Source organism: Sciurus vulgaris, assembly GCF_902686455.1.
Source record: "Sciurus vulgaris genome assembly, chromosome: 6".
Classification (NCBI taxonomy): Eukaryota; Metazoa; Chordata; class Mammalia; order Rodentia; family Sciuridae; genus Sciurus; species Sciurus vulgaris.
Window position 1 is genome coordinate 156,666,480 of NC_136466.1, and position 17,269 is coordinate 156,683,748.

Here is a 17,269-nt window from a genome sequence, read left to right on the forward strand (position 1 = left end):
GCTCGGTCCTTGATTTTACCAGCAAGTGTGTTGCCTGAAGTGCAGGAATAGAGCAAATCCTAAATCAAGTCATAAGTAAGTATTTCAACAGGGGTAAAGTCTTTTCAGTAGGTCCATTTTTCTGATTAATCTGAACACTAACCAATGCCATGTCCAATATATAGGGAGTGGACTACAGATACCTTTGGGGAAATTTATTAGAAGGGAAGAACAGAAACTTAAGACAATGGGAACAATAAATAAATAAATAACCAGTGTGAACACACATGCAGCCGAGAGTCAATCAAAGTAAAAAAGAAAAATATTGAGAATTTGGTGGAAAGCAAAAGGGTTGAAAATTTATAAGGTTAACAGGAAGGAATCAATTATCTCTAAGAATCAAGGGCATGAGAGTTGCTAATTATTTCTCATTGCACAGTCTAGTTGGATAATGATAAAGAGATGTTGAAAATCCCCAATCTACAGTTGGACCATGAATAGAACAATACCTGGAGCAGAGAAGCAGCAGGTAAATATACTAAAACAGGTAAGGCAACCTCCCAAATTCCACTGGGAATTTTAAAACCTGGTAATCAAATGCTGAATCAAGAATAAAATTGATATTTACATTCCGGCCATCAATTAAATACTCAGAAAAAGTCAATTTTGTATTTTAAATATATGTAACGGGAATGGTAGAGGATTAACACCTGTCACACCAGGTTAAAAAATTAAGTTAGTTTTGCTCACAATCAGATTGCTTCAGATGTGATTGTTCAGCTTTCTGGGAGACCATCACCCTTTTGAGTTAGTCACAGAAGTCTAGCGTATACTGATACAATTAATACTTTCCACATTTGAGTAGCATATTTCTGTGGAAGATTTACCATAGTGAATGATTCAGCATCTGTGATGTTCCAGATCATTCCACTTCTCAACATATGAACTTCAGCATGTAGCAGGTAAAGGAAGTAATACAATGTCACGTGGATTTCAGTATCCCACAGTGGATGTTTTACAAGTTTACTAATTTTAAGTCTTTTGGTCATGTCTAGCCTCTTATTCCCAATTATGTTCAGATCAAAAGAAAAGAATCAGTTATTTGGTGATCAAGAATGATGTTTCCCAAATTACATCCTTATAGAATTGTGAAACACCTTATCCAATTCATTGTAAAGCATGCAAAAGGAGGTTTTTATATCAGAATGTGAAAAGGGGTTTGAAGCCCAGTTTCAGTGCACATATGAGGTTTTTTTTTGTGTGTGTGGGACATTTTAGGACATGCAGGCAACTATTGGTGACAATTGTTTGCTGGATGTCTAGAAAGTCAGTTAAGGCTGTTCTTTGGCATTATCTTATGCAATGTCACTGAAATGGTAATAGATGTTTGCAAGTATGGATTGATTTTTTGACTAAAATGACTAAAGGACTTGTAATGGTGGCTAAAATTGCTCCTGCTGACAGAATACTGGCCAGTGTGGACCTCTCTCAATTCTGGAGACCATAGGTCCACAATTAAGGTGCCTTGTGGTTTCCCTCCACCTGAGAGCTATTGAAAACAATCTGTTCCTTGCCTCTTGCAGCTGGTAGCTCCACATACTCCATGGCACATGACTGTATCCCTCTAGTTTCCTCCTCCCTGGTTACTTTGCCTTCTTGTCTATCTTTGATTCCATGTTTCTCTTAGGAGGTCACTTGCTGTTGGACTTAGATTCCTCTTTTAAGATCCAGGATAATCTACTTATCTCAAGATACTTAATTCCATCTGCAAAGAATCTTTTTTCAAATATGGTAAACTTTTTGGGTTCCAGGAATTAGAATATTGAGTACCTCTGCTTGGGCCATCCTTTGACCACTTCTATTAACTATCTCAACATTTCCCTGACCAGGAACACTTTCAGAGGGCCATGGTAATGTTCTTATATGAGACTATAGGGATGGCACCCAGTTTTTAATAGTATGGGCAACATGGTCACCAGTCTTTAACACTCTGGTTTAGGTTTTGTACTCAGTCTGATTGAATTCTCTGTCATGTTAACTATTTTGATTTTCAATGCTATGACATTACATGTAAACTACATTGTGTATATTTTCTGATTTGCCTTCCCAGCCCACTTCCCTCTCCATCCCACTTTATATCCCAGGAATCTAAAAAATGCCTGAACAAAACATGGGTTATTTAGACATCTGAATTTCTTTTGGATATTGTCACTTAGGAGTTCCAACAGAACAGAGAGAATGAAGAGATTTTCTCTCTTTATTTTGGAAACTACTGAACTCTTTCTCCTGGGAACTCTGGATTGATTCTGTCCTTTGGCTGAAGGCTACAGTTCCCGTTAGTCAGCTCTTGCACACAGATTTTGGATCTTCCATGTTCCTGTAAATACCCCCTTAAAGGAACTGCAAGTACAAGGGCGCCTATGGAATCTATGTCACTGGGGTATTTCATGTTCCCTTGTGGTTCCTTAACCTCTTGCTCAACCACATCTTTCTGGAAAGATCCTCATTCCATCTTTCTTCATATTACCTGAGTTTTGTATACTTCATTTTTTAGAAGATTTTTATTGAAATGCATTTTCACTTAATATTCTCACAAAAATGGGGAAAAAAGGTCCTATTGTGTAGGGAGGGGTGTAATCTGGTGAAAAACCTATAATATCAACTAATCTCTGAACTAGAATCTTTGAAAAAGACCAAGCAATATGGCAGTAAAATAAGACACACAGGAATAATACTGAGGAAAACCAGGTAGAGTAGAATGTAAAAATAAAGTTCAAGCCTGAAACTAAGTCAACATATGCATTGGTTGATCATCCAAACTTGATCTCTGCATTTTGATTTTAGAATACCAGAAATTCACAAAGTATTAGCTCTTACTGCTTCTGCATACCTACCCAACTTAATGAAGCAAGAGTCTAGAAAGTGAAGAAACAAAGTATTCCAAATACTTACAGTTGGATTTCTTTGAAAATAAAATAAAAATTCTGGCATTACATTCTTCTGATCACCCTCAGAGAAGTTCAGCACTGAGAATACTGCACACATTGCATACAACACAATGTTGACAATTGATTTTTTTTTTTTATTGCAGTAATGTAAGAGTTACACTCAGGGATATCAAATATTGAAGGAAAGACTTTAATGTTAGATAAATCAAAGCAAACAAACAAGTAGGGCTGAGAGAGTAGAAGAAATAAGAGGAAAAATACAATTCATGAATCAAAAGAAAAGTTTAGAAAAGATGGATATCTCTGATAACTAAAAGCAATATATCTATAAAAATAGAACATTGTATTATTTGAAGCTAAATAAGATCTTTTAAAATGTTCTATGATTATTTTATAATATGGAAGAAAAAAATAAGGTAATTTCTGAGAAAACAAAACAAAAATATGGAAGTAGAAAATATTAGAAAATAGGTAAGAAAAATAATGATTTTTTTAGAATGGCCAATATCCAAATGCTGGAAGCTTCATAATTGGAAACCAAAGAATACAATGAGACTATTTTAAAAGAAAGAATGTAAAAACGTTCAGCAATCAAAAGCAAGAATATTTGGATTGTAAGTGCCCACTGTATTTACAAAATGCAATGAATGGTAGGTTAATTTTTAGATGCATCACTAAAATTTCTGAACAGGAATGAAGAAAGGTCTTATTATCTTCTTGTGTGGGAATGGGGAAAACAAATGAATCAGATGAAAAATAAATCAGAATGGAAACGATTTATAAGCAACAAAGATGAAAGGGAAAATAAGAAATTCCTTCCAATATTTAAAAAAAAATTGATTTCCAATCTAGAATTCCATATTGTAACTATTCAGTTGTTTTGGTTTGGATATGAGGTATCCCTGAAAAACTTATACATGAGACAAAGCAAGAATGTTCAGAAACAAATAGATTAGATTACCAGAGCTGTAACCTAATCAGTGGGTTAGTATCTTGATTGGATTAACTGAGTGGTTTGACTGTAATTAAGTTGGTTGTGATTAGAGCAGATGGGTCTCTGGAGTTTGCCTTTGGGATTTTTTCTTTCTTCCCAGTAAAGCACAGCATTCTCTCCCTGCTTCTTGGTTGTCATGAATCGAGCATCTTTTCTGCAATACACCCTTCTGCCATGATGTTCTGCTTTATCTCAGGCTCAGAGCAATGAATTTGGTCAACCATAGACTAAACCTCTAAAATTGTGTGCCAGAATAAACTTTCCTACTCTATGCTGTTCTTTTCATGCTTTTTTAAAAATCATGCTTTCATGATAAAAAGATGACTAAAACATTACCCAATATGAGTTTAGAAGAAAATTATTTCTGACATATAGGTTTTCATCATCTTACCTTCTTTCCTCTGAGGAATATTCCAAAGGGATAAAACTATAAAAGAAAGAAGAAAGAAAGAAAGAAAGAAGGAAAGAAAGAAAGAAAGAAAGAAAGAAAGAAAGAAAGAGAGAGAGAAAAAAAGGGAGAAAGGAAGGAAAAAAAGAAAGAGGAAGGAAGAAAGGAAGGAAGGAAGGAAGGAAGGAAGGAAGGAAGGGAGGGAGGGAGGGAGAGAAAAAAAAGAAAAAAATGAAAAGAAAACAAAGAAGATTCAGGAAACAGGAAATAAAAACATTTAGAAAGGGGAATAATGAGAGACCTTTTGTGACTATATTATAACCAGGTTGGGGAAAGAGTAGTCCTGAAATTATACCTTTATTAAAATAAATGCAACTACTAGAATGTCCAAACATTTTAAATACTTAGTAAAAATCTTGGTATATGTTTTATGAATCTATTGGAAGACTTCAGGAAATTAAAAAAATGTGAATATAAAATAACTACAAAATAAGGATATTACAAATGCCAAGAAAATTTTAAATTTTCCTAAGAAATGAAATTTAGTGGATTAGCTGTGTTAAACTTTGCTATTTTCAGAATGTGTAATCTTTTTTCCATACATAAAATATCTTAATATCTTAATTTTCCCTTCAATAAAATAGCAAATTCATTAGCAATATACATATATATTTTTGTATATAACTATTACCATATATACATAGGAAATTTTGAATGTTGAAATTTTGGGAACGATATGAAAAATTGTAACTAGTAAACACTGCTTGCATAGCTCAAATACTATAAATAGTTTGAACAGCTTGTTGTGCTGTATGCAATGGAAACAATTTTAGTAAATCTATGGAAACAAACTATTCAAGGAGTGGTAGTAATACAAGGTATGATATACTTGGTGATCTGGTGACCCATAAGCTGTCCACAACATTTCCATTTCAAAAAGCACTGAATTTAAACATTTTGGGATTCACTCCTGACCCAGGAGTGTTTGCTCATTTAATTTTATTAGTGCATTAGAGTTAGATATAATATTGGGATTTGTCTTGACTTAATCACACCTGCATGGAATATAATTTGCTCCATTTCAGTCCCCAATACCTCCTTTTTCTCTCCCTTCCTGCCTCACCCTGTTCCTTTCCTTTACTCTACTGGTCTTCCTTCTATTTATTTATAGTTTTCCTAATTGATACTTTATAGATATACATAAAGCTGAAATTCAATGGTGTATTCATAAATGTATATAAAGTAACTCAGTCAAAATTTTTAAAAATCCCATGGCTTCTGGTATCTACCTTATTTATAACAATTTTGATAGGTAAAACAATATATTCAAAGGTAATGTTACCAAACCCAATTTCATAACTTAAAATAGGTATGTGTTTTATATACTTTTGAATTGATTTTCTTTAGCTATACAATTTTTGAGAAAGAGCTCCTTCAAAAATTCTCTTTATTTCTCTGTCTTTCTCCTTTTTGTCCTTTTAGATGCTACCTGTGATTTCTATATGATTAGCTAAACTTAGTATACTTGTATTAAATTTAAGATTTGTATAAATAGTTTTGTACAAAGATAATATTATATCAGGTTAAATTATGTACATTAAGTTAGTTATACCTTTTTAAATTTTTTTTTGAGACCATAGATTGAACCAGAGGATGCTTAACCACTGAACCACATCCCCATCCCCAGATCTTTTTATATTTATTTTGAAACAGGGTCTCACTAAGTTGTTGAGCACCTCACTAAATTGCTGAGGTTTTCTTTGAATCTGAGAATTTATGATCCTCCTGCCTCAGCCTCTCCAATTGCTGGGATTACAGGTGCGTACCACCACACCCTGACCAGTTAGTTATACTTTTTATAGGATATTGGAAAGAAGGAATTATTTTAAATCACTAAATATTTTTAATGTTGATGATCATTGCCTTCATTCCATGTTATTAATCATTTAGATTAAAAGTATTTTTAAAAATTTTTTATATTTGTTTAATTAGTTATACATCATAGTAGAATACATTTCTGCATTTAAGAAGATCCCTAAAGCACAATAAAATTAAGAATCGATAAATGGGATGGATTCAGACTAAAAAGCTTCTTCTCAGCAAAAGAAACAATCAATAATGTGAAGAATGCCTTATAGATTGTGAGAAAATCTTTACCACATGCACCTCAGATAAACCATTAATCTCTAGGATATAAAGAACTCAAAAACTTAACATCAAAAACCAAATAACTCAATTGATAAATGGGCAAAGGAACTGAACAGACACTTCACAGAAGAAACACAATTGCTCAACAAATACATGAAAACATGTTCAACATCTCTAGCACTTAGAGAAATGCAAATCAAAACTAAGATTTCATCTCACTCCAATCAGAAAGGCAATTATTAAGAATACAATAAATGTTGGTGAGGATGTGGGGAAAAAGGTACAATCATAGTCTTTTTGACTGTGTAAAATGCTCAAAAGTTTTTGATCTGTAAAATACTTGAAGATGCATCATACACCATAATATAAGTGCTATTATTTGAAATAATCTGAGGTGATCTGACCATCATGGGAAGTGTAGTTTCAATGGACTCTGAAGTCAGTCCAGCTTTAACTCCACTATCTACTTTGGTAGTTGTTTAGTATATCTTGGATTTTCATATAATCCTTTGTAAATTGTAAATGTAAATAAATGGCACCTATGACATAGTGTTATTGAGTGATTAAAATAAGATTTTATAAGAAAGGACATTTCCGACAGTAGTAGATGCTGTGTAAGCAGCTGCAATATTTTTATTCTTACTGGCAACAGGAACTGAAAATCAAATAGAAAAAACATTTGACAAAATATTTTCAGGGACAGGACAAACGGTTAATTGACATGGTGTAATCATGTAACACAGCTCTAAATTTGTAACCTTTTGAAGAGTATTTCCTCTTTATACACTTGCAAGATAATTCATATAGGTCACTGAAAGGAGAATGGAAGCTGGCTCAAGGTAATGAGCATTATTATTAAGATATGAGGTGTCCACTCAAAAACTCAGATCCTGCCAATGCGATGGTATTAAAAGATGAGGCATCTAAGAGGGAATTATGTCATGAGGGCTCCTTCCTCATAATAGGAATGTGTGCCCTTGTAACGGGGCTCAAGGGAAGGAGTTCATCCTCTTGTCCTTACTGTGGCCATCTCTGTGAAAACACAGTGGCTCTTTCATCTGGAGAAAGCAGTGTCGAAGGTATGGTTTTGGAACCAGAAATAGGGACCTCACCAGTCAATGAACCTGCTGGTGCCTTGAAACCTAACTTCCCAACTTTAAAAACCGTGACAAATGAACCTCTGTCAATTATAAATTACTTAGTCTGTGGTATTTTATTACAGCATCACAAAGGAACAAAGTTGTCTTTACAGTGACTGTCTCCCTTGGTATGTCTCCTACGTAGACAATGTGTTTTCTTCGTCTTCTCAAGTGCTTGGGAGACAAGAGAAGGAAATCTGGTTCCAAATATCTATCTCTCAAAATGTGTTTGTTTTACAAGACAAGCTTATATGATGATTATGCTGTAATCCATCCCTGCAAAAACCAGTGAAAAATGCTACCTTCTTTCCTTCTCATATACCAAATTGTATTAAAGTAATTATGGTACCACTCGTATGGTAACATAGTAATCAACTCAATCAACTGGCAAAAGATTTTAATGAGAAGAATGCATTTGGCAGGAAGGATTATGTTCATATTCTAAACTCTAAAATTTCTTTTTCACTGAGCTATAATTCCATTCAAATGAACTTTTTCCATTTTGATTTATTCTACAGGCACAAATCTAACAGTACAAAAAAGATCTTGGCCATTTCAGAGATTTGTTTGAACAGTATTGAACATCCTCATTCCTTAAGGAACAAAATTCAAGTCCCTCTTATGACATGTAAGGAGTCTAAAAATAACATGTAATTATTCCGCAGAGTCTCTGCTCATAGAATTCCAGACATCTTTAACGATGCCAGATGATAAAGAAGGGGCAACACAGAGTAAACAGTGGCCTTTCACTTCTTCTCGAAAGTCTGTTTGTCTCTAAATATATAGCTATTGAGTCATTCAGAAATTAGCTTGAGCAGCCTGTGTGACAGGTAATGGGTGATCCTCATCCTCAAGCACCTCTTGATATTGCCTGATAATTGCTGAAACTCTACCTCACAGGTTAGACGCTACATGAATTCTAGTTGCCATTTTTAAAAAATTTTAAAGCAGGTTTTAGGTCAAATGTAGTTAACAGCTTCACCTTTCAGGAAGACCTTTTTCTCTCATAGACTAAGTAACACAGGTGACCCTATTCATAAAGTAAAATGTCATCCTGTCATATAAGCTTGCAAACTTTCCAAAACAAGCTCATTAGCAAATAATGATGCCAAAGGAGTGACTTTTTAAATGTCAATAAATACATTTCACATCCTTCTGATAATCTGTGAAAAGTAAGTAGATAAGTAATTATCAGAGGAATGCCTTTCTTTGCCAAGAAAGTTAAGAGAAAAAAAATTCTGTAAAACTTTAAAAGTTATATTTAAAGTGTAAAGAAAATCAATGGTTCTACTTAGTGCTCACAATACAAAATAATTTTAATCAAATTCTAAACCTTAAGTAACCTATTTCTACAAACTCTGCTGAAATATAATGAGCATGATAAGGTGGTGAAATTTCAGTAAAATAACTTCTGATTCAAATCTTATCTGTCTTCAAATTACCTTGGAAATACTTCTTCCTACTCAAGTGCAGATGCACACACACCCATATACACACACACACACTCAGATGGTTGAAGACAAAAAAGTTGAAGGAAAATTTCATCATTGGTCAACTGTCCTCTAGTACACGAACTAGAGACCTTGCAACATATTTCGAACAGGTTGATGAGGAAATGCTGTGGTTTACTATAGTCCAATCCAGTTTTTTCTTAAAAAATGAAATAGTGGCATTTAGTAGGAAGTAGATGGAAATTGAGAAAAATCATGCTAAGTGAAATAAGCCGGGCTAACAAAATCAAGGGTCAAAAGTTTTCCCATTGGTGAAAGCTAAAACAAAATAAGGGGGAGAAGGCAGTGGTGAAGGGGAATCAGGATATTAGATGTCATAAACATACAAGGAAATCAGTGGAGTAGAAGCGGGAGAATGAGAGAGAGTGGGGGGAAAATGGAAAGAAATACGGAATGATTCTAACTGTCACATTATACACATACATATGTGTGTGTGTGTGTGTGTTTGTGTGTGTGTGTGTGTACCAAGGGAATTTCTCCTTTATGTGTATATAGAAAGTACCAATCAAAAATAAATGAATATGTCTGGGGTGGTAGCTCAGTAGTAGAGTGGTAGCCTAGCGTGTGTGAGGTACTGGGTTTGATCCTCAGAACCACATAAAAATAAATACATACATAAATAAATAAATGTGTCCTTCTACAACTAAAAAAAATTTTTTTAAATAAATGAATAAAGGAGTAAAAGAAAGATCAGAAGAGTAGATGAGGGAGAGAAGTGGAAAGAGGAGGAGATAAAAATGGAAGTGCAATGAGGATCAAAATCCAATTTCTTGAATGCATAATTTTGTCAAAAGGAACCCAAATGCTATGTATAATTACAATGTTCTAATGAAAAATATTTTTAAAAAAATTTCCCAAATATCCACAAGGGATTAAGCAAAACTTTTGATTGTGGGTGAATAGAAATTGCTATTTTAAAGGAATTGTAGTTATTAAAGTAAATGGATAAATAAAATTATAAAATAATATAATAATGAATATTTAAGGTTTTCCTAAAAGAGGCAATATTTCAGCAACATTTGAGAATCATTTTAAATAAACTACATAGGGATATTGATTGAAGAATATACCTCATGAAAAAGGAAATGAACAATAAAAAGATGCAAAGAATAATATAAGATGTTGATGTTCAAAAGAAACCCAAATAGTCTTTTTTACAGTTACATATTTCAAGGATTTAATCATTCTAGGCTGAGGTAATATAAAACAACTATTATTCCAGGTGTTTTCATAGTCAAAAATCTTTTCCTAGAATTGTGAGGAGTAGGAAAGTTAAATTCCCATATGTTAGAGCTTGATATGTATGAAGAAAGTAGTGAATATTGGAAATAACTGCTAAAAAATGCACTGTTTTATACTCTACTTTTAGTTCCAACCTATACATTTATAAATAATTTAAAAATGACTGTTTGCATGTATTTTAAGTGACAGATTTCCCATTACTTCACTTTTATCAATGATTACACTAATACAATAAGAACACATGACCTGCATAACGTGGCTGTTAAAATGTGATGGGGTCAGAACAAAGCCCTACTATGATAATGGTCCCAGCCTCCTCTAACAGCTGCAGGGACCTTAAGCTCTGACAAATGATTGACACATGAAATTCCTGGATGGGCACATGTCTTCCTTACAAGCAACTTCCTCACACCCTGTGCCCTAGGTTTGTAGACATGCTAAAAGCATCTCCTCAGGGAACCAAAAGAGAATAAAACTTTTAGAAATTATTTGATTTTTTTTTTTTTTTTTTTTTTTTTTTTGCTAAGTGAAATGAAAACTTAGACTCTGTGAACTCCAGTATTCCATGGCTTGTATAAAGACAAGCATTATGAAAGCTTTGTTTTTGTTTTCTGAACTTTTAAAGGAGAAATGTTATGAACACAGATGGCTGCCATGAAATCAATTTAAGATCAATTTTATGGACATTTCATCATGGGTTCATAGCGCCACTAAGCTGTAGAACAACCCTACAGCAGGGGGTGCCCATGGTCATGCTATGCTTTTGTTTGCATTGCCACTTACTACTACTGCTGAGTCAAGTATAAGGTAAATATTGGGGTCTTCTCTGACGGAGGAATCTCATCATTATCAAAATAAACTCAGATCACTTTTAAGTTATTTGGTTGTAAACTTAGTATTCCATAGATCTTTCAGTACAAGAAAAACATGTCAGTCTGCCATGTTCATTAACATAATTTAAATCCACATTTACCAATTCAAGGAAATTAACCTCTTCTTCAAAAAAAAGTTACATTAAAAGAAAGAGATTTTCTAACAACTGAGTTTGGAACCACAATGAAGAAATAGAAAACAAAAAAACTTCCTGTCAATAAAAATCTGGTGATCACTATATCTTTTTGTTTGTGTGAATGCATCAATGTCAGTTTTTACTGGTTCACAATAGGCTCATAACAATTTCACAGAGTACTGCATACAGAATGACCTTTAATTTTTTACACAGAAGAAAAGACAGGAAATGAATATAAAATATTAGGAACCTATACTAGGAAGTTTCTGGACAACTCATTTTGCAAATATGTATTATTTTGTTTGTCACACCATATTTATCTTTTTTCCTATAGAAATACATTTTATTTTTAATTTCTTTTTATAAAAAATTGAAATCAATTATTTGTGTCAATTTCACCTCAAGATGTCATTGAAATTTCAATTAATATTGAACAATAATTTTATGGTGTAGTGTATAGTAATTACCAATACAAGTATCTTTTAATTATGTAGTTAAATAATGAAAGCATGCTTTATTAAATATTTCTGAGCTTAATTGTTATTTTAATATAATATAAAAGGTACCATATGGATCTGTTATCCTCAATTAATAAGATATGAGATATATAACCAATTTCACTTCAGGTAGAATTTATGGAAAATTTACTCATACTATAACTCTAATATGCCACGAAAACTCTATTTTCTTATACATATTTTTAACAGTGCACTCGCCATCTGTTCTGTAAGGAACAGTAAAATAGAATCATCTAGATTCTTAGGATATGAGCAAATTAAACTAGGGAGTGGAAGTTCAATACTGTCTTGTACTCAAGAAAAATCGCTTGAAGATGTGAGCAAGGATCTCTGTGGTTTAATAAGAGTCATGGATCAGCGAATTGCATGATAACATCAAAGGACAATGATAAATCTCTGCCTTTCACAATAGCAGGATGTATATGAAACCTAAAAGTGAAGTAAAATAAAAATTCTGCACAAAACATTATAATAAAATTTATTTGTTGCATTTCTACCAGGTCCCAAAGTTTGAAGAACACGTTGTGAAAGTCAACCAATGATGATTTTTCCTTTTATTTAATCCTTGAGTGATCTTTAGAACCATACTATTTTTGTGGCACTAAAATCTCTGACTGTCCTAACAAAATATCATGCAATAGCAGACTTAAAAAAGAACCCAAAACTTATTTTCTCATAGGTTTGGAGGTTACACATTAAATGAAGTTTCCCAATGTGGTTTGTTTCCAGTGAGGTCTCTTTTCTTGGCTTGCTGTTGACTGCCTTCTCTGTTTTTAGATAGGGGAAGGAAAGAGAGAGCAAGGTCTCTGGCGTCCCTTCTTTTAAGGGCACTGATACTATCATAAAAAGCCATCCTTATGACTTCATCTACTCCTGATTATCTCCTAAAGCTTCATCTCCAGATACCATTGAATTCGGAGTTAGGATTCAACAGATACATTCAGAGGGCGGTTTTGTGTTGAAGATATGTTTATGAATTACATATTCTAAAAATGAGTAACTTAGAATAAAGATGGGTATTATTTAATAAATGGTAAACACTGATTTGAACAGAGTTCAGATAACACATATGAGTTATCAATAGTCAGGTGCCCCTTTTTTCTTTGTTCTAGTCACTAACCTTCACAGTAGCCATGATCCTTTCTCCAGCATTGTGGATTTGTCCTGTGAGTTGCTGGATTTTATACAGATGGAATCTTACTGTATAAACCTTTTAGTGTCATATCATAAAGACATTTTTTTCTGCACTCTAATTTTTATCCTCAATGCTGCAAATTTCTTTTTTCTTTCTTATGTATGTTCATGTACCTATAATGGGACTGACATAAAATCACAAGATACCTTTTCAAATGCAACTGTTTCGTTATTGATATGTTGTCATGCACCCAGTACCTACCTAAAGACTCAAGTATACTATAACTAGGACTTTGAAATTTTTCTGTTTAGCCATAGTTCCTTACAGGTACTTTATGGTCCTCCCACTCAATGACTTCTGGGAGACAAATGCACAGATAATATGACTATTGCACTATGACTATCTCCTGATTCCTTTTATTTCTTAATTGGGATCCCATTTTGATAGTACTGAAGTGATTCAACATGCTGAACTAGGCAATGTTTATGGGAAGACCTTGGTCTTAGAGTTTCTCATAGGAAGGTTAATTTAAAATGTGTGGTTATAAAAGCAAGTTTGAAGTAAATAACATCTACTTAGCAACATATATTGACATAGAGTGTTCCCATAAATTATGTCCTTTTGTCTTAGTTATTACTATCCTCAAGTGACAAATACAAAAACTAAATCTCGACACGTTAGCAGCATTGCCTAAGATTCCATGATGAATGGTGGTCATGTAAATAACTCAAGTTTATTTCACACTCAGTTCATTTTTGGGGACTGACTTACCCCAAATATGCTGACTTACTGTGAAAATATGGTAGGTGTGATTCTATCCTACCAGAAAATGAAATAGTGAACTGGAGTGAAGAAAGTGGTACATGTGGCTACTAAGGGTTAGCGGGACTCTTAAATTTTCTAATTAAATGTTATAATAAAACTAAAAGCCTCTTCACAAATGGTAAGGGTGGCAACACGCTCAAGAAAGGCAATTGCATTCACAGTGCACAGGACATATACAGCGGTGACCTGAGAGTCACAGCAGGCTGTCAAAGATAATCTGGGCATCAAGGTGTTTTCTTTATCCTCCTGACTTGAGTTAAGCCAAATGATGTAAAGATGGAAACAGCAGAATGAATTATAGATCAGCAAAACTTTTGAGAAATGTATTGTGGTTTCCTTCTGATCCTCATTTAGCCGTTCAATTATTTTGATGTAGCAAAAGCAGCTGTAAAAACAAAAATGACACTTAATTGAAAAATGCATCCAAAGTAATCAGAAGAATAATGCAATACTTCATTAGACTGTAATATGCTTGGGCTAATGTAAGTCTGTACTTCTACTGATGACCTGACCTACTCTGGGTAATTCCTTGCTCTGAAAAATTAAGAGTGAAAAATAAATAAATAAATGTCAATATATAACCAATAACAACAGGAGCTTCTGCATCTAAATGAAGATATGAGATATAGTAACGTGAGTGGCATTTTACATTGTACAAATGTTTGATTTTATAGGTGAATTATTTAGAAGATTTTGTGATTAGTATGCCATAGTTTGAAAATAAAATACTGTAAATTATATTTAATTTACATTATCCATAGAAAATATAGGTCAGACATAAAAAAAGGATATTGGTTCTATCTGAAGTTCCTATGCAGTATTATTCATGAAGGGTAAAATAATTTATCTATGGACTGAGTTTTTATATTTCATGCCATTTGGTTTTCATTCCTCCTATCAAGGTCTAAATCTTATTTGGAAGATACATTGTTTGGAAGCAATAACAAGTATATTGGAAGCAAAATCAAAGATTTATATCTTCTTATATTGAAGAAAAAGGCCTTTTATATATCTCATCATACTTTTTGAGTATGCTGCAAACTCCTGCCTTAGCACTTTAAAGGTATCATGAAATATATTTTTAAAAATCTTATTGGTCAAAAGTAAGGATTCTTCATGGAAACAAATCAGACCCTGGTATGCACTAATATTTTCATCCACAGTCAAGTGAATAGTTTGATTTATTAAGATGGAGAGTAGGGGAAAATATCACATAATGTCTTTGTATATAAACTATTAAAAATTCTTGAAAGGACACATGCTCAATTTTGTTATTAGGAGCAAGCTTCCTTTTGAAAAACTTCACAGGTCACAAACAAAAAGAAATATAAAACTGTGAACAAATTCAACAAAATGGATAAAACATATTTAGTAGCAAAATAGTAAGAGTATGCTGGAGGGAAATACTTAGGTTCATGTAGTGAAAGTTGGTAGCATTATAATATGCAAGCCATATGAGGTATTTCCAAAACTATAAGATACTACTTTAAGGTTTCATAGTTTTACTTTTTAATTAAAATGTGCTTCTTTTACAAATTAAGAGAACGTTAAGGTAGCTTAGATACAAACTGATTTGAATGTAAAATACGGAAAACCTATTTAAATTATATTTATGTGTATGGTATAAAAGAAACAGGTAATTGCCTACTAATTCCATTTGCATAAGTATACATGTACAGAAGAATTTACTGTGAATATTATAAAATGCACTTTTGAGAGTTTTTTTTTTTTTTTTTTTCCCACAAGAAACATTTATCACATTTGGCTATAATATGGAAGCAGACTTTCATAACTTCTTCAACTAGTCATCACTAGGTAGTCAAATCAACTAATGTCCAACCTTAGAAAGCCAAGATAGATGACTACCTTGGATATAATTCTCAGGTTTCATTTAGAATTGGGGATTCCTTCAATATATTGGGAACACCTCCATCAAATTTTATATATTGGCAATTAAATAATTTTATTCCTCAATTTTCTATTTCTAATGACATAAAAAGCTCCCAAATATAATTGGATAAAGAAAAATGTACCTACAAATAATAATAACTGAGAACAGAAAGGTCTCAGCAAGGGTGAAATTTTGCATTTCTCTAATAAAGAAAAAATAATAAAATGAAAGAAATTTAGTTCTTAAAAATGAATAAAAACAATTACTGAGAAAAAAATCAAGTGGATATTATCCATAGAACTGATTTTTGAAAAGAAAATAAATTAATTCAGTTGAAGAAAACATTTTTGATATCAGTAGAAATAAGACTAAACAGAAAGTTTTTATTTTACCACAGAGAGTAATTTTTGATCTTCAAGTTCAGGAAATTAAATGTTTGTCTACATTTTTCCCCATAGACATATAGTTTATATATTTTATTATATTATAGAAATTTTATTTCTAGATTCTATGGAAATTCAAAGAGATTTGTAGAGGTATTTTTATAAAAAATAAAAATGACATTACACATAATGGGAATTTCATTTTTAGAGGACTCAAGAATAAAAATATTTACCATTATAAAGATTAAACTAGTTTCTACTAATGCTTAAGTGATTATGTGTATGATTTTTTAGCTGAGAGTTATCCTTTGCTATGAGGTCTTTTCTCCATGCTCAAATATTTTTTTTTCTTTTGATTATCTATAAGGAATTTACAAAACAAGATTTTGATAGATGTAATTTGTCTACAGTTTGGCTTATTTATTTTTCATATTGGATCTTTCTCTTACATTAAGTTCATTTATACATTTTCCTCTCAAAGAGTAGTGATTGTTCTTCCATAAAACATAAAATGGCAATTTTGTTTTTGCAAAATATAAGCTTGTGTGCATATGTGAATGTGTGTATTTATGTGTGTGTTGGGAACTGAACCCAGGGCTTTGCCCATGCTAGGCAAGGCAAATGCTCTACCAACTGAGCTAAATCCTCAGTTTCTGCTTCCCCCAAATATAAGCTTTAAAATGTCTGCTATGTATATAATACTTTAGGATAATTTGAAATTTGAATATGCTGTGATCATCATTGGATATTATTCATTGTAAATTTCTATCTAAATTATATATGTGCTTCTATCTTACATAAACCATTTTATATTTTAACTCTAGCAAAGTGACTATTATTCGAATTTTATAGAAATGGAAGGTGAATTAAATAATATGTATTTTTACATATAAATAAAGCCAATATTGATGATGTATTAGTTTTAACAAATGAAAAAGTCATATATAATGTGTGTATAAAATATAATGTTTTTTAGTTATATCAGAAAATTAGAAGCATATGTGGGGCAAACAGATTACAAAGATTAAGTAATCCAAATGTAAAATGTGTTCCACTTCTCTCACATTCTTTTGCTTATTCTAGGTATGACTGATCACCTGTCGTTACCAGGCGAAGATGTCTGTTATCTCAAATTCCCAACATGGCAAATTTCAAATCT